This window comes from Apodemus sylvaticus, chromosome 23, assembly GCF_947179515.1.
Source record: "Apodemus sylvaticus chromosome 23, mApoSyl1.1, whole genome shotgun sequence".
Taxonomy (NCBI): Eukaryota; Metazoa; Chordata; class Mammalia; order Rodentia; family Muridae; genus Apodemus; species Apodemus sylvaticus.
Window position 1 is genome coordinate 51,387,976 of NC_067494.1, and position 19,070 is coordinate 51,407,045.

The following is a 19,070-nucleotide window of genomic DNA, read 5'->3' on the forward strand; positions in this document are numbered from 1 at the left end:
AAATTCTTTGTTTAGCTTCATACCCCACTTGTTAATGGGGTTATTTGGTTCTCTGGGCTCTACTTTCTTGAGTTCTTTGTATATATTAGATACTAGCCCTCTGTCAGATTTAGGGTTGGTGAAGATCCTTTCCCAATCTGTTGGTTGACGTTTTGTCCTTTTGACAGTGTCCTTGGCCTTACAGAAACTTCATAGTTTTATGAGGTCCCATTTGTCAATTCTTGATCTTAGAGCGTAAGCTATTGGTGTTCTATTCAGGAACTTTTCCCCTGTGCCCATGTCCTCCAGGGTCTTCCCCAGTTTCTTTTCGATTAGTTTCAGTGTGTCAGGTTTTATGTGGAGGTCCTTGATCCATTTGGAGTTGAGCTTGGTACAAGGAGATAAAAATGGATCGATGCGCATTCTTCTGCATGCTGACCTCCAATTGAACCAGCACCATTTGTTGAAAAGACTATCTTTTTTCCATTGGATGCTTTCAGCCCCTTTGTCTAAGACCAAGTGACCATAGGTGTGTTGGTTCATTTCTGGGTCTTCAATCCTATTCCATTGATCCGCTTGCCTGATATTGTACCAATACCATGCAGTTTTTATCACTATTGCTCTGTAGTAGAGTTTAAAGTCTGGGATATTGAATCCCCCTGAAGTTCTTTTACTGTTGAGAATAGTTTTAGCTATCCTGGGTTTTTTGTTATTCCAGATGAATTTGAGAATTCCTCTTTCTAGCTCTATGAAGAACTGGGTTGGGATTTTTATGGGAATAGCATTGAGTCTGTAGATTGCCTTTGGCAAGATGGCCATTTTAATTATATTAATCCTGCCAATCCACAAGCATGGAACGCTTTTTCCATTTTCTGAGATCTTCTTCGATTTCCTTCTTCAGAGATCTGAAGTTCTTGTCATATAGGTCTTTCACTTGTTTGGTTAGAGTCACCCCAAGATACTTCATGCTGTTTGTAGCTATTGTGAAGGGGGTCATTTCCCTAATTTCTTTCTCAGTCTGCTTATCCTTTGAATACATAAAGGCTACTGATTTGCTTGCATTGATTTTGTAGTCAGCCACTTTGCTGAAGTTATCAGCTGTAGGAGTTCTCTAGTAGAGTTTTTAGGGTCACTTAAGTATACGATCATATCATCTGCAAATAGTGATAGTTTGATTTCTTCCTTTCCAATTTGTATCCCTTTGACTTCCTTCTGTTGTCTAATTGCTCTAGCTAGGACTTCAAGAACTATATTGAAAAGATATGGAGAGAGGGGGCAGCCTTGTCTAGTCCCTGATTTTAGTGGGATTGCTTCAAGTTTCTCTCCATTTAGTTTGATGTTGGCTACCGGTTTGCTGTATATTGCATTTACTATGTTTAGATACGGGCCTTGAATTCCTGTCCTTTCCAAGACTTTTAGCATGAAAGGATGCTAAATTTTGTCAAATGCTTTTTCAGCATCTAATGAAATGATCATGTGGTTTTTTTTCTTTGAGTTTGTTTATGTAGTGGATAGCATTTATGGATTCCCTTATATTGAACCATCCCTGCATCCCTGGGATGATCCCTACTTGATCATGGTGGATGATCGTGTTGATGTGTTCTTGGGTTCGGTGGGCAAGAATTTTATTTAGTATTTTTGCATCAATATTCATAAGGGAAATTGGCCTGAAATTCTCTTTCTTAGTTGGATCTTTGTGTGGTTTTGGTATCAGCATAATAGTGGCTTCGAAGAAGGAGTTGGGTAGTGTTCCTTCTGTTTCTATTTGGTGGAAAAGTTTGAAGAGTATTGGTGTTAAGTCTTCTTTGAAGGTCTGATAGAATTCTGCACTGAAACCATCTGGTCCTGTGCTTTTTTTTGGTCAGAAGCCTATCTATGACCCCTCTTCTATTTCTTTAGGGGTTATGGGTCTCTTTAGATGGTCTATTTGATCCTGGTTTAATTTTGGTAATTGGTATCTGTCTAAGAAAATGTCCATTTCCTCCAGATTCTCCAGTTGTGTTGAGTACAGGTTTTTGTAGTAGGATCTGATGATTTTTTTGAATTTCTTCAGTTTCTGTTGTAATATCTCCATTTTCATTTCTAATTTTGTTAATTTGGACACTTTCTCTGTTCCCTTTGGTTAGTCTGGCTAAGGGTTTATCTATCTTGTTGATTTTTTCAAAGACCCAGCTTTTGGTCTTGTTGATTCTTTGTATGATTCTCTTGGTTTCTACTTGATTGATTTCAGCCCTGAGTTTGATGATTTCCTGTCTTCTCCTCCTCCTGGGTGAATTAGCTTCTTCTTGTTCCAGGGTTTTCAGTTATTCCGTTAATCTTCTAGTGTAAGCTCTCTCGAATTTCTTTTTGGAGGCACTCAAAGCTATGAGTTTTCCTCTTAGCACTGCTTTCATTGTGTCCCATAGATTTGTGTATGTTGTGCCTTCATTTTCATTAAATTCTAAGAAATCTTTGATTTCTTTCTTTATTTCTTCCTTGACCAAGGTATCATTGAGTAGAGTATTATTCAGTTTCCATGTGTATGTGGGCTTTCTGTTATTTTTACTGTTACTAAAGACCACTTTTACTCCATAGTGATCTGATAGGAGGCATGGGATTATTTCAATCTTCTTATATTTGTTGAGGTCTGTCTTGTGACCAACTATATGATCTATTTTGGAGAAGGTACCATGAGGTGCTGAGAAAAAGGTATATTCTTTTGCTTTGGGATAAAAAGTTCTATATATATCTGTTAACTCCAATTGGTTCAAAGCTTCAGTTAGTTTCATTGTCTCCCTGTTTAGTTTCTGTTTTTCCGATCGGTCCATTGGTGAAAGTGGAGTGTTGAAGTCACCCACAATTATTGTGTTAGGTGCAATGTGTACTTTGAGCTTTAGTAAAGTTTCTTTTATGAATGAGGGTATCCTTGTATTTGGGGCATAGATGTTCAGGATTGAGAGTTCTTCTTGTTGGATTTTTCCTTTGACCAGCAAGTAGTGACCTTCCATGTCTCTTTTGATGACATTAGGTTCAAAGTCAATTTTATCTGATATTAGAATGGCAACTCCGGCTTGTTTCCTGGGACCATTTGCTTGTAGAATTGTCTTCCAGCCTTTTACTCTAAGGTAGTTTTTGTCTTTGACATTGAGGCGTGTTTCCCGTATGCAGCAAAATGTAGGGTCCTTTTTACATATCCAGTCTGTTGGTCTATGTCTTTTTATTGGGGAATTGAGTCCATTGATGTTAAGAGATATCAAGGAGTAGTAGTTATTGCTTCCTAACATTTTTGATTTTAATTTTATAAGCGTGTGGTTTTCCTCTTTGGGTTTGATGAAAGAAGCTTAATATCCTGCTCTTGCCAGGGTATAGTTTCCCTCATTGTACTGGTGTTTCCCCCCTATTATCCTTTGTAGGGCTGGGTTTGTAGAAAGACATTGTGTAAATTTGGTTTTGTCATGAAATATCTTGGTTTCTCCATCTATAGTAATTGAGAGTTTCGCTGGGTATAGTAGTCTCAGCTGGCATTTCTGTTCTCTTAGAGTCTGCATGAGTTCTGCCCAGGATCTTCTAGCTTTCATGGTCTCTGGTGAGAAATCTGGTGTAATTCTGATAGGTCTTCCTTTATATGTTACTTGCCCTTTTTCTCTTACTGCCCTAAGTATTCTTTCTTTGTTTAGTACATTTGGGGTTTTGATTATTATGTGACGGGAGGTAGTTCTGTTCTGGTCCAGCCTGTTTGGAGTTCTGTAGGCTTCTTGTATATTCATGGGCATCTCTCTCTTTAGGTTAGGGAAGTTTTCTTCCATAATTTTGTTGATATTTGCTGGCCCTTTAAGTTGTAAATTTTCACTCTCATCAATACCTATAATCCTTAGATTTGGCTTTCTCATTGTGTCCTGGATTTCCTGGATGTTTTGGGTTACAAGCTTTTTGCATTTTGCATTTTCTTTAACTGTTGAGTCCATGGTTTCTATGGTATCTTCGGCATCTGAGATTCTTTCTTCTATCCCTTGTATTCTGTTGTTGATATTTGCGTCTATGGTCCCTGATTTCCTCCCAAGGTTTTCTATCTCCAAAGTTGTCTCCCTTTGTGCTTTCTTAGTTGTTTCTACTTCTGTTTTTAGATCCTGGAAATTTTTGCTCAGTTCTGTCATTTGCTTGTTTGTGTTTTCCTCTAATTCTTTAAGCAATTTTTGTGTTTCCTCTTTCATGACTTCTGCCTGTTGATCAAGGTTCTCCTGTATTTCTTTAAGTGATTTTTGCATTTGCTCCTTATTGGCTTTTGTATTCTCCTGAATTTCTTTCAATGATTTTTGTGTTTCCCTTGCAAGGGCTTCTAACTTTTGATCCATTTTCTCCTGAATTTCTTTAAGTATGTCCTCCATGTGTTCCTGTACTAGCATCATGACCAGTGATTTTAAATCCAAATCTTGTTTTTCTGGTGTGTTGGGGTATCCAGGACTTGCTAATGTTGGAGAATTGGGTTCAGATGCTGCCATAATGCCTTGGTTTCTGTTAGTAACGTTCCTACATTTGCCTTTAGCCATCTGGTTCTCCCAGGAGTTAGATGGTCTTATTGTCACTGGCTGGTGCTTCAACCTACTGTGGATCTTTAAGGTTATCTCTGCAACACTGGATGACTGGGTTTCTTCGGGCACAGATTACTAATATGCTGCCTTCCTCTTTTGTGCCTTTGGAGCCCTTCTCAGTCTTGCCTCAAGCAATGTTATACTTAGGTTGTCAAGGTCAACCAGGTGTTCTCTGCTCTATTATGGAGGGAAGAAGTTGTGGTGGGGGTCACTCCCTCTGTTGATTCTCACATAGGACACAGGTCCTGCAATGGACTGGCTTGCAGATGAACCACCTATGTGTCAGTTCCTGAGTGCAGGCCGACCTCTGGCAGTTTGCACCACCAGAAATCTAAAGCTCAGGGTGTTACAGTACCTAATGATCCTTTCGTGTCCTGGCAGGCAGTGAGTATGGCCGCGGGGCTTCTCTCCTTCCACAGCTCCCTGGGTAGGACACGGGTCCTGAGCCCGGCGGGCTGGCAGACAAAAGCTGCCTACGTGCTCAGTTCCTGAGTGCACGCAGACCCCTGGCGGTTTGCACCACCAGAAATCTAAAGCTCAGGGTGTTACAGTACCTAGTGATCCTTTTGTGTCCCAGCAGGCAGCGAGTATGGCCGCAGGGCTTCTCTCCTTCCACAGTTCCCTGGGCAGGACACAGGCCCTGAGTCCAGTGGGCTGGCAGACAAAAAAACACAAAGTGTTAATTTATTAAAAGGTGAGACGGTACTCATCTCAGATGTTTGAAAAGAGATAAATTTCAAGGATTGTCTCAAGTTGATAAAATTTATTGACCCTAAAAAAAGAAAATTTAAAAAAATTATTGAACTAAAAATCACTGGTACCTCCCTGGCATATGAAATTGCGATTGTGTACATTATTTTCTCAAGATTTGTGAGTGGTAGCCAGGCAGTGGTAGTACACGCCTTTAATCCCAGCACTTGGGAGGCAGAGGCAGGAGAATTTCTGAGTTCGAGGCCAGCCTGGTCCAGAGTGAGGTCCAGGACAGCCAGGGCTATACAGAGAAATCCTGTCTCGAAAATCAAAACAAAAACAAACAAACAAATAAAAAAAGATTTGTGAGAGGTTTTTGTTAGAGGGCAACACACTACAAAACTTCTTTCTTGTTTTTAAAATCAGAATCTAGAAAAGTGATCCAACCTAAACTAGAACTTAATTTTCTTATTTTTGTTTTTGTGACTTTTCAAAAGTGAAGCATGTACACGTCTCTTCTGTTTTTTTGAAAATTCAACTTTAGCAGTGAGATTCTCTGTGCCAGATCCATGAACTTCTTCATCATTCACTGATGAGCCCTGGCTCTGGGCAGGACATTCTGGTTTTGTCTGGAGCCAGGTTGGGCACATATTTCTGGTGCCTTAAGCCCTTTCGCTAATGCAATCACAAGTGAAATCATGGAAAATTTCAAGGTGTCATAACTTACTGGAAATAAGGCTAAAATGTTCTTCATCAATACAGTAGAAAGTGGTGAATCAGCGCCTGATTGTATGTCTAGCAAATTTCTTTTATGAAGTGGAGATTTCACACCTTGCCTGGATCCCTTGGCTTCTCTCAGTTGTCTCTCTTTGAGGGAGGAATAATAAAGAATGTAATTGAACAATCTCTTAAAATATTTCAGATACCACACAAAGCATTTAGGCAGAGTAGGGTAGAGAAAGAATCCTTTCAGATACATATTTGTTATATTCTTTATAGTATGCAAATACCTCAGTCCAACTTGAACCATAAAATACCATAAATAGGTGTGTTATAGACAAGGGAGAAAATACAGCTCACAGTTCAGGACAGAAGCATACTTGAAGGCAGGAAAAAATCTGTTTCCTTCAAATGTCTACTTCTGTCATAAGGCAAATAATCAATCCCTTTGTGAAGAGCGTAATCTCATTCATAAAGCTTCTACCCTCATTATCTAACCAGTTCCCCCAAATACCCCTTTTCTGCAATCATGAGATTTCAACAGATACATTTTTGAAAAGGCAAACACATTCATACTCTAGCAGAAAAATGAAGGAAGAAGAAAAGAACAAAGCCACTTGAAATTCTAACTGCTAAATACTAAGCCAGTTCCTAGTTGTACATTTGTCTAACTGAATCCATTTATTATATGAAATCCATTCTTATATTAAAAATTTATAGTAAATCCAATGCAGAAAATTCTCAAAATAAATAATTTTTATAAAAACGTGCTATAGAATCTCAAGAAGAATCTTGCTTGGTGGTGTGATAAACATAGGAAGAACTATTAAAATAGTTATTCACACTAACACAATAAACATTACAAGCCTATAAAAAAAAAGACTGTATTCTTACATGGAGGAGCCATTATTACATACTGTTGAATAAAAAATTTTAAAAAGTTAAAAATTAACACACCAAGCTTCCTTTTATTTAAAGATGTCTGTGCAGTAGGCACACCCTCCAGTATCTACCGCTCAGGGATGGATGTATAGCTAACTGGGAGAGCACCTGCTTTTTCCTGTGAGAGTCAGTTCAAGCCCAAAAAGAATTCAAATACATTCAGGCTCCATAGTGATATATATTTTTACATTCTTCTGAGTAACCGAAATTTAAATTTATCAATTCAAATTTGTTAGTCTTAATTATTCCCATCTTAAAGCTATTTGAGGAATACTTAGTTAATTATTCTAAAACTTTCCCTTTCTTTCTTCCTCCTAATTCACAACTGAACTTTTATTTCCCCTTTGACCTATCAGCACTTGACCTTTTAAAAGGCGATTGTAGGTTATCTTTTCATTAAAAGCAACTAGGCTATGTGTGGTAGGCATTTGACCCAAGTAGCTTCTACCAGTACCTAAGTCTGCAGTCCTCCACATGTTCTATGCATATTCAATTGCTGCAATGGAATACCATGGCCAAGGTGATTCATAGAAGATTATTTGGTCTCACATTTCCAGAAGGATGAGAGTCCACCATGGCACACCAAATTCAGGGTAGCAGGAGCAGGAAGCTGAGGACACACATCATGAAACATAAGCATGAAATAAGAGTGTACTTGGAATGGTGAGAGTCTTTCAAACCTCAAAGCCTTCATTTCATATAGGACAGGAAGTTTTCCTTACATTACAATAAACAAATTCTACTATTTAATGGATGAAATAGAGAAATGGCCATTTCTTCATTACTCAACTCTTAACTTCCTAACTGAAACACTTACTTTAAAATTTTCATATTCATAAATGTAAAGATGTTGTTTAACAAAGCCAACAAATGTTGTGTTTTCTGAATTTGACATTCAGGACTCTCATCTATGACATGGGATGAATGTGGGACAGTAGATACGTGCAAAATAGAATATCCTCCAGAAAAGTTAGCTGCACCATTATAGCTCAGTGTGCAAGTATCACCTGCTTCCAGGTCCCCTCTAAGTATTCTAGTACCTTCCGTGGGAGTGTTGGATTTCCCAAGCCTCTCTTAATCTAGAGGAGCTGTGTGGTAGTCTATCCACTTGGGAAGTCACTAAAGTAATTCACAAATATAACAGAGTCAGTGGCACCTGGCCCAGCTCTGCAGTTTGCTAATCAGATTAATATAATCAAATAAAAATGAATCATCTGATACCAGGATAAGGAATCGGGAAGGAATTGACTGAGGAACAGGGGGAGGGAAGAGGGCTTATGGGACTTTCAGGGAGGGGGGATCCTGGAAAGGGGAAACCATTTGAAATGTAAATAAAGAATATATCAAATAAAAAATCATACAACAAAAAAAAATTGAATCCTCTGTAGAGTAGGAATACTTTTACCTTTGTAGGTACATATTCTGATACACAGAAATAATTTATATAAAGTATTCAATACCAATACCTAGAAATAGCAATTATTTTTTCTGTGTGTGCTGTCTATGTATAGATGAACGTTTATATGCAGGTGTACACACCTACACACATGCATGCAAAAGCCAGAGGAAGACATTTAGTGTCCTCCTCTGTCACTCTCCATCTTATTCCCTTGAGGAAGGGTCACTTAAAGGACCTGGTTCTCACTATCTTTGGGAAAAGCTATATTCTTTCCCATTTAACCCCTAGTACTGGGCTTACAGGCTCATGCATAGTCATGCCTAGATTTCCATGTAGATGCTAAGGATCAAAACTTATGAAATGTTGATCTTTCGATTCTATAATCTTATCATTATTCTTTCTAAATTTCCTAGCTGTTATAAAAAGGAGGGATACTTTTATGTCAATCATGAAGCTGAAATATATTGAACTGAATATCTACTAACAAGCATTATGGAAGAACACTGAAATGCAGAAAAATATAGCTGAAAAAGGATGCTCCCAGAAAGTCCCATCTAAATAAAATATAGATGAAATATGAGATGCTGAATAATTGGTATAGGCTTCTTCACCAAATATCAAATTTATTAGTTGCATAAAATATTTAAATAAACTTATTTCTATGTTAACTTTTCCATGGTGTTTTACTTGGCCCTAGAAGTGACATCAATAGAAGCCATTCACGATGCCCAATGGAAATAATAATCATCAAGAAATGGCATGTTAATTTCCACAGTGCAGTCATATTTTCTTAAAGTAACAGAGAGTGGCTGGACAAAGCTTCATCTTTGCAGTGTGAACACTCTTGTAAAATCAACACAATTTTTTCTTAACATCAGCAAGCAAACCATTATTCCAGCCAGCTAATGGTGCTTTATGAATACACTTTGGATAGACTGATAGCCTCAACATGCAGCTTACAACAACCAGAAAAAAACAATTTTTTAAAGCAGCTGTATTCTTTTCTCTAATATAATATGACTGTTTCAACCACTTAATTCAAACTGAATTTGGGCTTTAATAAAGATTTATTTGGCAGGATACCGAATGCCATTTTTAGCATTTGTTCTAGATTCAATCAAAAGAAATATAGTAGCCGTAGCAAGGAGCTTCATACATAAACCAGTATTGTCTCTATCATATTTCATACTCGTACTTGCCAGAAATTCATAAATGAATATTCAGCATTAGAAAAATGTTGTCTAATTCATTTTTAACAAAGATAGAAATAAGTTGATTCAAGCCTTAAGGTCTGGGATCAATGGTTAAAAACACTTGCTGCTCTTGCAGAAGACTTGAGTTTGGTTCTCAGCACCCACATTACAACTATCTTTCCTGCCAGTTGTAGAGGATGCTCTACATGCCTGATGCTCTCTGACCTTTGTAGGGGCCAGCATGTATGTAGTGCATATAAACTTATGCAGGCACACACATACACATAAATAAAAATAATAAATAAATTCTTAAAAGAAACTGGCAGCAAGTATAAGCTGGAAGAGAGTCAAACTATATTTAAAAAACAAACAAACAAACAAGCAAAAAACCCAACATCAGCAATAAATCTTAAGTACTTATAGTTTTCATGCAAGGTAAACGTCTAGCACACAGGTCAGCAATTTTATAGATCTGGAAGAGCTAATTGGTAAATAGTTTAATTTAGTGGACCATAAGGTCTCAGTCTTGGCTTTTCAGCTCCACCACCATGGTAAGAAAGAATCCTAGTCAATACATTTTTAACTGGGCATGGCTGTGCCACCATGACATTTATTTATAAAAACATGGATTTTCAAGGTTTAAAGTGCAGTTTATGGGCCCTTGTAATAAAAAATGAATCACTTTCAAAATACAGAGAACACAATTCATTCTGTAGAATACTCTGTACAGAATTCAAGATGGAATGGTACCAAGCCACACCTTAAGCATATTCTCTATCTAAGAACAAGTATTAGGTGCTATGAAGGTGCAATAGTAATATAAGATCAAGATTTTATCCTCAGGAAACTCATGATTTCCCAGGGAAGCCAAGATCTGAACTGAATATATTGTCAGAAATACTAGACATTAATGAAGTATTGTGTGGGTAAGTTTAAATTAAGCTTGGGTATTTCAGGACTCCACTGGAAAAAGACGTTTATTTAATATATATAACCTAAGTAAGTTGAGTGAATTACACTATTAATTCTAGAAAAGAAAAATCAGTGCCTTCTTTATTGGTTGATCTGTTATGCATAATTATCTATCATTCTATATATCCACTTTTTTGACATTCTATCATGAATTTTTTTTCAAACATCTACTTAGGGATATAATATAGGAAATTTAAGATTACATTTTAATGATGTTAGTGAAAGATAAATTATTTCCATTTGTATTCAGGAAATTGATATCAACTTTAGAGACATTTTTAATTGGTCTTGTAAATTAGCTTGGATACAGAGGCCTAAACCTAAAAGAAGCAACTCCCAAAACAGTTTAGAAGTTTGAAGAGTATTATTTGAAAAAACAAAAGCTGTGCTTATATCCATTTGTCTTCTATCATATCCATTGGTAATTAGCAACAAAAATTAGTTAGATATTAAATTTTTAATCTGCTCTGGAAAAAATGTGTAAAATGAAGTGAGTTTTAGGTATATCCATGTGAGAATCATTACATTTATAAAAAGTATTCAAAACTACATCTCCAGAGAAGTAGTTCTGCCAAAGCTTTTATGTACAGGACCTGATAAATCCTTGTTCTAAAGCACAAGGTTATGGTGATTAATCAAACAAGAAAGAGCTTACAACATTCTTTTCCCACATTTTTAACTTTGAAATTTATGAGCTATTGGATATCCTTTCTGTGTGTAGCCTGTTCTGTCTCTTTTGGAGTTTACTTTTATGAAGTAAAAGTTAGAATTAAGTTTCTAGAAACATAGACTGACAAAACCCCCAGTACCAAGCAGGAGGAAATCCATAAGCAATAGAAGCTATTGTTTCTGTTGCTGTAGTTAGTTATACCTCGGAGGTTGAATGTAAGACCCTACTGGAAGAGACAATGGATACTTAAATCTCAGGATTTCTATGATTTGAGATGTGTCTGAAAGTCTTCTTGTGGTCTAACTCTCATAGTATCTGCCTTATACAGGGTTTCTATTCCTGCCAAACATCATGACCAAGAAGCCAGTTGGGAAGGAAAGTGTTTATTCAACTTACACTTTCCACATTGCTGTGATAACCAAAGAAAGTTAAGACTGGAACTGAAGCAGGTCAGGAAGCAGGAGTTGATGCAGAGGCCATGGTGGGATGTTACTTACTGGCTTGCTTCCCCTGACTTGCTCAACTTACTTTCTTATAGAACCCAAGACTACCAGCCCAGGGATGGTATCACCCACAAGGTTCCCCTCTTGATCACCAACTGAGAAAATGCTTTACAGCTGGATCTCAAAGAGGTGTTTCCTCAATGGAAGCTCCTTTCTTTGTGATAACTCCAGCCTGTGTCAAGCTTACACATAAAACCAGCCAGTACAGTATCATAAAGTATTATTCAAACTTCTTATGGAGAGAAGCAATGAGAAACAATTAAAGAGTCCTTCCTAGCTGTGACACCTATGAACCACAACAATGGCAGGATCCCTGTAAGAGTGCTATAGTGGCACTCACATATGGCAATAACCAACAGCAGTCTAATAGGACTTAAGGTGTTCTCAACAGGAGACAAATATTCCCGGTCCTGCAAAACTAAGTGCCTTGTCATGTCTAGTGAGGTCATTAATCCTAAGAGAGTGTACTGCTGCTATTTTACTAGGCCAGCATAATTCCTAGATATATTCTAAATATATATAGATTATAAAAACAAACAAACAAATAAACACCTTTAGCTATCGCATTTCTCATCAAAGAAGCTTCTCTTTACAGCAAATTAAAAGCATCACAGAAAAACACAATTGGATGCATTGCAGAGATCAATGGAATCATAGGGAGCACAGCCTCAGTGGATAGATAGACATCACAGCTCCTGCATCCTTGGCTCAAGGAACATCAAAGGAGAGGAGGTAAAAGGATTATAAGAGCCAAAATATCAGGAATTTAGCTGTGAGAGTGTCTCTCATAGAAATGGCTGCATAAGCAGGACTCAAACAATGGCAACATCAATAGTGATGGTAACATGGAAGGGAAATGTTTATGATGCCCCATCCCTACGCAAAGATGTGTAGGCAACTAAGACTGCTGAAAGGGAGGGAATCAGCTCTCTCAGGGATGACCATCCTAACTGGCTACCCAATACAAAGAAATCAGGCCCCCAAACCACAGACATACAAACAACAATAACGGAGTTAGTAAGTTTTATTTATATGTTGGTGCATATATGTCACAATAATAAAGAGAAAGAGGCTTTCCATTTCAATGTGGATAGAATGAAGAAAGGGTTGGAGGGCTAAACATGAGGAGAGATGGTGGAAAGAAAAGGAAAGGGAGAAGTAATGTAGTTAGATTCTAACTTGGAGTGTACTTTAAAAGAGTTGGAATTAAATGGACAGCTGTACCATAGCTCTAACATGCACTCCTAAAGCAGGCATGCTGTCACGTAGCTTCAGCCACTTTCTGAGGAAAATGGAGGTCAGCCGGGAGTCATGTGATCTTGTCAATGGCTGCCGCAGACACCAAATGTGTCTGTTCACATACCCATTAACACAGGGACACCTTCAAACACTCTTGCCCCCACAGTGTTTTCCCTATTTCTTTGGGAAGCCCTTAGCAGATTTCTTATTCATTCTTACTAAGTGACCCCCCACTACCACCAAAGTAAGTATGGTTTTGATCCTCTTAGGCAACCAATGCCACAGAGCCTCGCTTTCCTTTCATTTCTAAATACAGCTCAAGAAGTGATTGAAAGCTGATGGAATTCCAGACATAGTTTCTTGAAATGTAACACCTCAGCACTGAAGGAAACAACAGAACCTCCATCTTGTGAAAACAAGTAAGGTCACACTCTGATCTTCAGCCCCCTTCACTCTCTGTCAGACTGTGGGATGTTATTGGATACACGCTTTCAAAAACCTGTGAGAAAGAGACAGGCTCTCTTCTGAGCACGCAGGACAAATGAAGACTCAGTGGATCAACAGTGAGATGTTTCTATCCTCCCATCATATACCCAAGAATACTTACCAAACCTTAGCTTAAAATCACAAACACACCCTAATACTATATCTCAGTATTTTTTATTTAATTAACAGGCTTTGCCATAGAGAGCTAAGCCATTAACTGGGGGGTTTTTGTTTGTTTGTTTGTTTTTGTTTTTTGCCATTAACTTTCTTTCTTCTTTTCTTTTCTTTATTCTTCTCTCACACTACACATCCTGACTATACTTCCCAATCCTTTCCCTTCCCGCAGTCCTCTCCTCCCTGCCTCTCTTCTCCCACACATCCACTGCTCATCCTGTTACTCCTTCAGCAGAAAAAGCAGGACTCCCAGGAAACCAATCGAACTCTGCATATCAAGATTCAATAGGACCCTCATATCAAAGCTGGACTAGGAAACCCAGTAGGAGGAAAAGGCTCTCATGCCCAGCAAAAGAGTCAGAGATACCGCCCTGCACCCTCCCACACACACTCCTTTTGTTAAGAGTCCCACAAAAACTCCAAACTACATAACCACAGCTTGCATGCAGGCTCTGTGATAGCCACTCCAGCCTCTGTGAGCCAGTGCCAGCCCTGCTTAGCTGATTCTGCGGGCCTTGCTCTCCTGGTGTCTTTGACCCCTTCGACTCCACCTTCTCCCTCATATATACATTCACCTTAAAATTAAAAATCATTTTAAAACTACTTAAATATTCTTTTGTTAGAAAATTTAAAATTAATTAGTAATGGTGTTCCCCAGACATTTATTCTCTTAGGAGTCCCTTCGGTTTGGGAAAGTATGCTGAGATGGTAGCAAGTGAAAGGTCTTTGCTCTGATCTCCCGGAACACACAGGGAGGGGAAAATGAATTAAAGGGCTTTGGAGGCAGAAAAAAAAATGCTTGTGTGTAACAATATATTCTCATTCTTTAATTTGCATCACCCATTCAAAACATCAAGCCAGCGATTACAAAATGACAAAGTAGTTTTAAATGGTTCCATTTCAATTCATAATGATACAAATTAAAATGTTTTCTTTGTTACATTGGCATTTAATTGCATAATTAGCCATCAGACACCAGTAACATTTTAATCAATGTAAGTATTAAGTGGTTTCAGCTTCTTTTGTATTCTCTACAGTTCTCTCATACTAAACTTTCTGCTCCTACACCTGACCTCCTTAGCTCTATTCATGTGGGACTCAAATTAATAAGACACTTAAAAGCTATCTGCAGAATGTATATTGCACAACTATGTGTCTAGCTTTCAGGAGATATTTTTTTTCTTCTATGATATATGGAAAGAATAATGTAAAATAAAAGATCAGATTGCTTTAGTATATAATTTTAAATATTTCTCAGGTGTTGTTTTGTATATGATTTGCTCCACTTCATGAGCTAGAAGAATCTGCTCCAGTGAGACTTGCTTCTCTTTCCTGTTATACTGCAGGCACAGCTGGGAAACAGCTTAATGGGAGGTCTTGAGTCTCAGACCGTGTTCAGCTAATTTCATTTTTTTCATAACAATAGACACTTTACTATCTTTATATAAAGTGCACAGAGAAGTCAGAGGTACAAACACTCTCAATAAATATTTTTTTCAATGAAATTGTCTACTTGACAGTAATAGGTTATGTTATTTTTAAAATGTATTCTTTCTCTCAAAGCAAAAAAAAAAATCTCTTCTGGTGGGTTCCAATGGAACCAATTACCTTTTAGTTAATTCACATTTAAAAGTTCAATACATAACAGGACATTATGAACCTTTGTTCCAAGTCCTGCTGGTTTTTTTTTCTTTTTAAATTGGATATTTATTTATTTACATTTCAAATGTTATCCCCTTTCCTGGCTTCCCTTCTTCGAATCCCCAGTCTCACCCCACTCACCCTGCTTCTCTGAGTGTGCCCCCCTACCCACCTTCCCACTCCCACCTCATCGCCCTAGAATTCCTCTACACTGGAGCATCAAGCCTTCACAGGATCAAGGGCCTCCCCTCCCATTGATGACAGATAAGACCCCCTTCAACTCCTTCAGCCCTTCCCCTAACTCCTCCATTGGGGTATGTCTTACTCAGGGTTTCTATTCCTGAACAAACATAATGATCAAGAAGCAAGTTGGGGAGGAAAGGGTTTATTGAGCTTACACTTCCATATTGCTGTTCATCACTAAAGGAAGTCAGGACTGGACCTCAAGCAGAGGAAGCAGGAGCTGATTGATGCAGAGGCCATGAGGGATGTTTCTTAATTGGCTTTCTTCCCCTGGCTTGCTCAGCTTGCTGTCTTACAGAACCCAGGACTACCAGCCCAGGGATGGTACCACCCACAATGGGCCCTCCCTCCTTAATCACCAGCTATGAAAATGCCCCGCAGCTGGATCGCATGGAGGCACTTCCCCAACTGAGGCTCCTTTCTCTGTGATTAACTCCAGCCTGTGTCAAGTTTACACACAAAACCAGCCAGGACAGGGTGCCTGTGCTCAGTCCGATGGTCGACTGAAAGCATCCACATCCGTATTGGTCAGGGTCTGTCAGATCCTCTCAGGAGTCAGCTGTATCAGGCTCCTGTCAGCAAGCACTTCTTGCCATCCGCAACAGTGTCTCGGTTTAGTGTCTGCATGTAGGATGGATCCTTAGGTCTTGCAGTTCCTCAGAAAATTAGACAGTTGCCTGAGGACCCAGCTGTACCACTCCTAGGCATATACCCAGAAGATGCTCCAACATGTAATAAGGACACATGCTCCACTATGTTCATAGCAGCCATATTTATAATAGTCAGAAGCTGGAAAAAAATTCAGATTTTCCTCAAAAGAAGTAGATACAGAAAATGTGGTACATTTATACAATGGGATACTAATCAGCTATTAAAAAACAGTAACTTCATGAAATTCACAGGCAAATGGATGGATCTAGAAAATATCATCCTGGGCTAGAGCAATGACTCAGAGTTTAAGCACTGACAGCTCTTTCAGAGGTCCTGAATTCAATTCCCAGCAACCATTTGGTGGCTCACAACCACCTGTAATGGGATCTGATGCCCTCTTCTGGTGTTTCTGAAGAGAGGAACAGTGTACTCACAAACATAAAATAAATCCTTTAAAATAAGAAAAAGAAAATATCATCCTGAGTGAGGTAACTGTCACAAAAGAACACACATGGCATGTACTCACTGATAAGTGGCTATTAGGCAAAGACTCTGGAATGCCCATGATACAACTCTCAGACCACATGAAGCTCAAGAGGAAGGAAGACCAAAGAATAGATGCTTCAGTCCTACTTAGAAGAGGAAACAACATAATCAAGGGAAGTAGAGGGTAGAAAGAGCCAGGCAGTGGTGGCGCACGCCTGTAATCCCAGCACTTGGGAGGCAGAGGCAGGCAGATTTCTGAGCTCGAGGCCAACCTGGTCTACAGAGTGAGTTCCAAGACAGCCAGGACTACACAGAGAAACCCTGTTTCAAAACAAACAAACAAACAAACAAACAAACAAACAAAAACCCAAAAAACCAAATCCCAAAAAAAACAAAAAACAAAACAACAAAACAAAACAAAACAAAACAAAACAAAAAAACACAGGGTAGAAGGGACTTGGGAGGAAAGGAAAAGGGGGAGGGAAAAAAGAAAATAATCAGGTATGGGAGGAGATGGAGGAGATGTACAGAGGCTCAGGAAATTGTACAGAGATGTGTTGCAGCGGGGGGGGGGGGGGGGGGGGGATGGGGAAGTGGGGGTAGCAACCAGAAAGTCCCAAATACCAGGAAAGCAAGAGCCTCCCCCAAGACACCACGGGGATGACATTGGGGGAAATACCCCACAAAGGGGAAGGAGAACCTGTCAAGACCATATCCAGAGGTTAGGCATGTCTGCCCCCTCCTCTGGTTGATGGATGGGCCACCCACCCATCTGCAAAATTTTAACCCAGAATTCCTCCTGTCTAAAAGAAATATAGGGACAATGAGTGGAGCAGAGGCTGAAGAAAAGGCCATCCAGAGATTTCGTTATTTTCTGATTGAAGTGAACCCAATCCTTGCTGTAGGGTCAGCATCACAGCATGGAAGTCTGGAGGCAGAAAGAAAAAAGATGGAGCCAGGGCAAGTTAATTCTTTCTGGGACGCACTGCCAGTGAGCTACTTCCCCCAACTACACCCCACCTATATTTCATCACTTCCCAGTAATGGCACCAAATTATGAATCCATTAAAGGGCAATCCATTGCTTCGCTCACAGGCTCCAGGATCCTGTCACTTAACAAAACCCATGATCTGGCAATCAAGTCAAATTACCCACATTAGCCTGTGGGAAACGTTTCAGAATCTATAGCACAAGCCTTCTCAACTTTATTCACTGAAATCTGGAGAGGGCTCAAAACTAAGATACCTATACTAATAATATATTCCCCATGTTGGGGTTCATGTAACATGTATAGTTACATGAACTCCAACACGGGGAGTGGTATAGTTCCTGAGGAAACAAGATAAACTTTTAGGTTTTATAAAACTTTTAAGTTTTTATAAAACCCTTGAGGTAAGGGGGGCATGGAATACAACACCTATAGCCTCAGAATCAGTGAGGCTAAGGCAGAAAGATCATAAGTCCAAGTCTACTCTGGGAAACCTAGTGGGTTCTAGGAAAGACAGAACTATATATAAGACCTTGGCCTCCTGAGACAAAATTAAAGCCATTATGTCAATTAGTGCTATTCTGTAGTAACTAAGAACAAAGGAAAGTAGAGTCTGATTAGGGTAATATTTTTATAGACAAACACATTTCTTGCAATGCTATCTAAAATGCCAGTTTCCTGTCTTTTCTTATTCTTCTTTTTTAATTTTGAGACAGCATTTCACTGTGTATCTCTGGCTTGGAATGTGGCATGTAAACCAGGCTGGTCCCAAACTCACAGAGATCCCCCCTGCTTCTGTGTTTGGGATTAAAAGCATGAAGCACAATGCTCAGCCTTCAAATTCCATTTTAATACTATTTAAAGCTAAGTTTTACTGATTTTTTTTAAAGCATTTCTGAGAATGAGATTTTCATCACAATCAGAACCTTATGGTCCCTAAGAGGCAGGCACCATTTATGCAACAGTATACCTGTCCAGTAATTCCTGGTTTGCTGTTATCCACAATGACATAGCAGTGAAGCTGTCACGTTATGGTTCAAACAACAGCTTGAAGAGCCATTGGAGCAAGAAATGAGTCACAGTTGCTGTTTGAAAGTCTTTAAGTAGTAATATCTCATAGGCTCAAGAAAGTGAGTACAACAAAACTCTGGGAATGGGTATTAGCACCTGGAAGAATAAATCCTAGAAAAAACAAGAAAGTGCTTACAAAAAAAAAAAAATGGGTGGACAGTGCTCTTGACAGCAAAGCACATGGCCTTCTGAGTAAAAAAAAAAAATAAATAAATAAATAACATTTGTGACTAGAACAAAGCTGACAGGGAAGAAAATGATTCAAACACGGCTGAACCTGTATATGCATAACAGAAAGAACACTTTGAATGTATCCATTTTCTATGCATGCTGTACAGAAAGAACACTTTAAATGTATCCATTTCACTTATCTTTTCCATGTATATTGATCACATTTCACATTTATCTGTATTTAGATGACTGGCACATGACAAACAGTTATGACATAGGAAGAA

At 38.7% G+C, this 19,070-nt stretch overlaps 1 protein-coding gene and 1 long non-coding RNA gene across 10 annotated transcripts in view; one reads left to right on the top strand and one right to left on the bottom strand.

Moving 5' to 3' along the window:
• LOC127673655 (zinc finger protein 431-like) overlaps window positions 1-19,070 on the top strand; it is an 826,992-nt gene that overhangs the window by 172,712 nt on the left and 635,210 nt on the right. The gene's annotated exons all lie outside the window — the stretch shown is intronic.
• On the bottom strand, window positions 5,148-7,433 carry LOC127673670 (uncharacterized). Its single transcript, XR_007975230.1, has 3 exons — window positions 7,354-7,433; window positions 5,965-6,104; window positions 5,148-5,201 (listed from the first exon to the last, which is right to left on the bottom strand). It is a non-coding gene; the product is annotated as an uncharacterized LOC127673670 (long non-coding RNA).